At 36.3% G+C, this 5,670-nt stretch overlaps 1 pseudogene; it reads right to left on the bottom strand.

Annotated features, from left to right (window-relative positions):
* Nucleotides 1-3,759: 3,759 nt before the first annotated feature.
* The window catches only part of LOC107603168 (transmembrane protein 232-like), an 11,138-nt pseudogene continuing 9,227 nt past the window's right edge, over nt 3,760-5,670 (bottom strand).

Here is a 5,670-nt window from a genome sequence, read left to right as displayed (position 1 = left end):
TTTTTTTTTTCACTTTCCCATGCGTTTCTTCATGATCTTTTCCTCTTCCTCTTGCTTTCTTTTTTTCCAGTGCTGTCTTTTCAATCTCTTCCATCATTATTTTCAATTGCTTTTGCCACTAAAAGATTTAGAAAGAATAGTAATAGATTTTTAGCAATTCTCTGCACATAGGCTACGTTCACACTGTCAACCGCATTCTCTTTACAGGTGTGAGTCTTGGGGGCGTGAAGTGCTGTAAACTAAGAAAATTAAGTCTCAAAAGCCAAATGAACCGAACAAGATCGACTCGAACTAGAAGTCAATTAATGCACGCGTGTCACCTGATCCTCATATGCACAGATTCCTTGTTGCATGAGCAATTTATGATATATTAATGCAGAACAGAACATTTTTATTTACAAACATGTCTGTATTTGTACAAATCGCTGCACAATCATTTAATCTCGAATTGAAAGGCATTTGTTTGTGGTTAGTAAGATACATGTATACAATTTATGCAGTACATGGATAATTGTGCATGCATCTATTAATCATTTTGAGTCTAATATCATCCCATAACTGACGAGCTCTAAAACGTTCAGATGACACGCAGCTCAGTTCTCCGTCACTGTTACCGAAAACACGTGAAAACACACTGGCTCTCTCTCGCACTGTATGATGTGACAGACAACTAGTTGTCAAGTCCCGGCCCAGCGCGTGTGTTCAGAGAATGCAGTTGTGAGTCCTGAAAATGTACGGTTGTGAGTTCGGTTACAGAATGCGGTTGTCACGCCCGTAAATAACCGAACTGTGTGTGAACGTAACCATATTAAGGACTCAAAAACAGGACTGACAACCGTATTCTGCTGCTGTGTGAACGTGGCCATATTTCTCTAGTCTAGAACTAGAGCTCCTTGGTTCCCATTAACAAACAACTACTGTACCTCTATCTAAATACTAATCTAAACTTCGTTAGGAGCGCTTAGCGAATCGGCTATCTCTGACTGGCTGATGGATTACTGCACTGAATCAAAGGGAATGTAATACTCACTTGATCTTCCACAACTTTAATCAGATCAATATCAGTCCTGGTTCTCAGGTCCAGATGAGAAGCTCCATGTTTGCCCGGTCTGATTAAATATGGCACATATTTGAAATGAAAGATCAAATGAGGTACTGTGGAGGTACCATGATACAGTGATGGGATTAGATGGTAATACTGTGGTATTTTGATATATACCATGGTACATGGTCATATGAGTGGCCAGTGTAATATTAATATCTATAGAGTAGAGTGGCCAGTGGTCAGTATAATGAATAATATGTAATACAATTTAACAAACAGCAAATGAGATCAAAAGTTTAAGGTTGGTGAGATTTTATAATGTTTTTGAAAGACGTCTCTAATGCTCACCAAGGCTGCATTTATTTGATTACAATTACAGTAAAAACAGTAATATTGTGAAATATTATTTCAATTTAAAATAACTAATTTTAAAATTATAATTTTAAATAATCTCTATTTTACCATATTTTTATACGGAATTTATTTCTGTGATGGCAAAACTTAATTTTCAACATCATTACTTCAGTCTTCAGTGTCACCTCCAGTATCCTGTCATCCTCCAGAAATCATTGTAATGTCCTGAAATATTGAAAACAGTTGTACCGCTTAATGTTTTTGTGGAAACTGTGATCCATTTTTTCAGCATTCCCTGATGAATAAAACATCTATAATAACTTTTGTTAAATTATAAATGTCTTTACTGTGACTTTTGATCCATTTATTGCGTCTTTGCTAAATAAAAGTATTAATTTCTTTACAAAAAAGAAATCTTACTGACCTGAAACTTTTGAACGGTAGCACTGTAACAACATCTACCGGCACTCTTAAAAAAAACAAAACAAAGATGCTTTCAATATGGCGGTTACCACTGTTTCCATAAAAATATTAAGCAGCAAAAACGTTTTTCAACATTGATAATAAGCACCAAATTAGCATATTAAAATTATTTCTGTAGGATCAAGCGACACTGAAAACTGGAGTAATGATGCTGAGAATTCAGATCACAGGAGTAAATTACATTTTAAAAGAAGAAAACAGTTCTTCAATATTGTAATACTATTTCATTTATTTTTGATCAAATAAATGCAGCATTGTTGAGCATAAGCGACTTCTTTCAAGTACTTTTCTGTTAGTATACCAGATGCAATTTTTAGAAGAGAAGCCAATAACCTTGGTGTCTTGTGATGGTCTTTAGTAATGGTGTAGGGTGACATCGGTTCCTCCAGCTCTGGCTGTGGAAACCGGCTCTTCCCTGGGTTTGGTGGTTTTTATTCTGTGCCGGTGGTCTGCAGAATGAGTGCAGATCTAGTGTGCTAACCGACCAGTGATCTGCTCACTCTTGTTCTGACTCACAGACTGTAAGTGCGTTTTTTATATTTAAAGAATTTGCCACTGACGATTCAAACGCAAGTTTTTTGGGCAGTGTAGAGTAGCACTTGTTGTTTGTCATTTCTGCGATCAAAAATGCAGACATGGTTTTATGTTTACGCGGCGCGATGCAACGCAACGCATAAAAAGACAGTATAAGTCATTATAATCCATAATTATGTCCCCACTGGATGCAACAAATGCCTCGTTTATAATGGGTTTTAATGTTTTTGTCTCGTCTCTCTGACCGGGACAAGGCATCACAGGTATGGTAAGGGGCGTAACATTTCTGTCACATGCTTGAGGTATTCAGCCAATCACACGCACTGGATAGCTGGCCAATCAGCGTACACCTTGCTTTTCAGAACGATGAGCTTTGTAAAAATCGCGTTTCAGAAAGGCGGGGCATAGAGGAGAAACAATAATGTACAGTATGTGGAAAATAATGTGTTTTTTTTCCTTTAAAGCGCATAAACACATTTCATTACACCAAATACACAAAATAATGTTCTTTTTAGCAGCATCATATGACCCCTTTAAGTCAGAACCTGTCCACTGTTCAGAATAACATACTAACATTCTACTTTTTTTTAGAGTATATAGTATGCACTACTGTTCAAAAGTTTGGGATCAGTAAGGTTTATATTCTTTTGAAAGAAATCCAGCAAGGATGCATGAAATTGATCAAAACAAAAGTGACAATAAAGACACTGACAAAGTTACAAAAGATTTCTATTTCAAATAAATGCTGAACTTTCTATTTTTCAAAGAATCCTGAAAACAAATGTATCACGGATTTTCCACAAAAATATTAGCAGGCACAACTGTTTTCAGCACTGATAATAACAAGAAATGTTTCTTGAGCAGAAAATTAAAAATGTGATCATGTGATACTGAAGAGCTACAAATTCAGCTTTTCCATCACAGTAATAAATTATAATTCAAAACATAATAAAATAGAAAACAGTTATTTGAAATTGTAATAATATTTCATAATATTACTGTTTTTACTTTTTAAAATTCAAATAAATGCAGCCTTGGTGAGCATAAGCGTCTACATTTGATAAAACTACCTTTTACAACAAAACACATTTTGCACAGTATCCCACAATGCAATGCACTTGCAGTTCAAATGCATACAGATGACTTTAAAACTACCAGAAAAGGACATGTTGTCTCCTAACTAGAAGGAAATTATTCTAAACTAGTTTTGGAATTCAAAAGACTTTAACTGAAAAACCTAGTGAAATGTTCAAAAGAGTAACTGACAGGCCAGTTTAAGCAAATGAGGGCATTTGCTTTTTCTTCTGTGTGTTGTGAGTAGTGTTGTAATATTTGGGCTACATTTACTCTGTAGCAGCAGGAAGCTGAAGTACCTCAGTGATCCTCACAGCATTGATGACACGGCGCTCTGTCTCCAGCTTCAGGTGTTTCTGCAGTGTTAACCAGGCAGTGTTCCTCAGAGCTTCCTGCAGCGTGATCCTGCGGCTGATCTGTGCCAAACCCTGAACCACACTGTACCACAGCCTCCATCTGTCTTCATGCACTACACACACAGAGATGTGCTTTACTTTCAATATATGACAGAAGACTGGTGGCTCCACAAAGTATGTGGACACGTTATTTTTTTGCAGATACTTTTAGTAGAGCAACCACAGGTGAAGTCCATCACATTGATTACAAACATGATCCCCCATTTGACAAGCAGAAAAGTGTCCTAATTCTTTTGTCTATTGTTTTATCATTTAAAAAACGAATAAATGTAATTTTATGTGACCAAATAGTTTTTGGAAGCCACTGTATATAGACATTTATTATAGAATTGCCCACAATTTTATTATAGAATCAAGTTATGATTCTAGTCTCATGTAGACTTTGCGTGCACATCTTTTTGTTTAAAGCACTTACATTGTTTTAGCAAGGTTATAAGTCCTCCAGAACGTCTGCACTGAGCAGAGTTCGACTGTCCAGTGAGGGCTGTTTTTTAATTTCAGCACAGTGGCTGTTCTGGCAAATGTCTATTAAAATGGAGCAGTAAATGTGCTCCAACTGCTACGGCCAGGATGCTTTCTGCGATGTCATTTCCTGCATTAACAAAATACACAAAAAATAATTCACACAATGACAATTAATTAATCAAATGATTAGAGATTTATGTAGAATCCTTCTGGGTATGAATTATGAGTAGAAATAATACACTAAAAATTCAAATTATATTCTGTTCTGTTATTCTCATTCTCCAAATTATGTTGTTGATCTCATAAAATGTCATGCTGATTTTTGTTCTAGTAATTTATAATATATATATATATATATATATATATATATATACATATATATATATATACACAGAGTTCTGGCATGAAACTCTAGATGGCGCAGTCCGATAGGTCTAACTCAATCTGACCTAATGACATCATTATCACATGGCACAGCTGATTGGTTCTCTCCTGTATCAGTAGCCAATGAGCTCGCTGCTCAACATTCAAATATATGACTAGTGCTTGCCGTAGCAGTTGCAGCTTGCTTCAGAAACCCTCCACCTTCCCCAGCTCCACCTGTATAGATCTGCTATGAGGTGATTCATGCTATATGGGGGTTATTTCATGGATGTTATATTTGCAGCAGCAATATTTCTTACATGCTCACAGCAGCATGTTGTGGATGTATTGGCAGAAGCAAGTCTCTGTACTTGCTCTGCAGCAGCAGCATAGATCTATTCCGCCAAGACCAAATACATTAACATTTGTCATGTTGTCAAGCCCTCCGAGAGTTGTCATGACAGAAATATATATACAGTGGTGTGAAAAAGTTTTTGCCCCCTTCCTGTTTTTTTAATTGTTTGCATATTTGTCACACTTAAAAGATTCAGATCATCGAACAAATTTTAATATTACACAAAGATAACCTGAGTAAATACAAACTGCAGTTTTGAAATTATGATTTCATTTATTAAGGGAAAAAAGCTGCCCAACCTGCCTGGCACTACGTGAAAAAGTAATTGCCTAAATCTAATAACTGGTTGTGCCACCCTTTGCAGCAACAACTGCAATCAAGCATTTGCGCTAAATGGCAATGAGTCTTTCACAGGAATTTTGGCCCACTGTTCTTTGCAGAATTGTTTTCATTCAGCCACATTGGAGGGTTTTTGAGAATGAATGGACTGTTTAAGGTCATGCCACAGCATCTCAATCGGATTTAAGTCTGGACTTTGACTTGGCCACTCCAAAACCTTAATTTAGTTTTTCTTGAGCCAT

This window comes from Sinocyclocheilus grahami, unplaced genomic scaffold (assembly GCF_001515645.1).
Source record: "Sinocyclocheilus grahami isolate Dianchi unplaced genomic scaffold, SAMN03320097.WGS_v1.1 scaffold342.1, whole genome shotgun sequence".
In the NCBI taxonomy this organism is placed as follows: domain Eukaryota; kingdom Metazoa; phylum Chordata; class Actinopteri; order Cypriniformes; family Cyprinidae; genus Sinocyclocheilus; species Sinocyclocheilus grahami.
The sequence above is the reverse complement of the archived record's forward strand: the minus strand, read 5'-3'. Positions and strand labels throughout refer to the sequence as shown.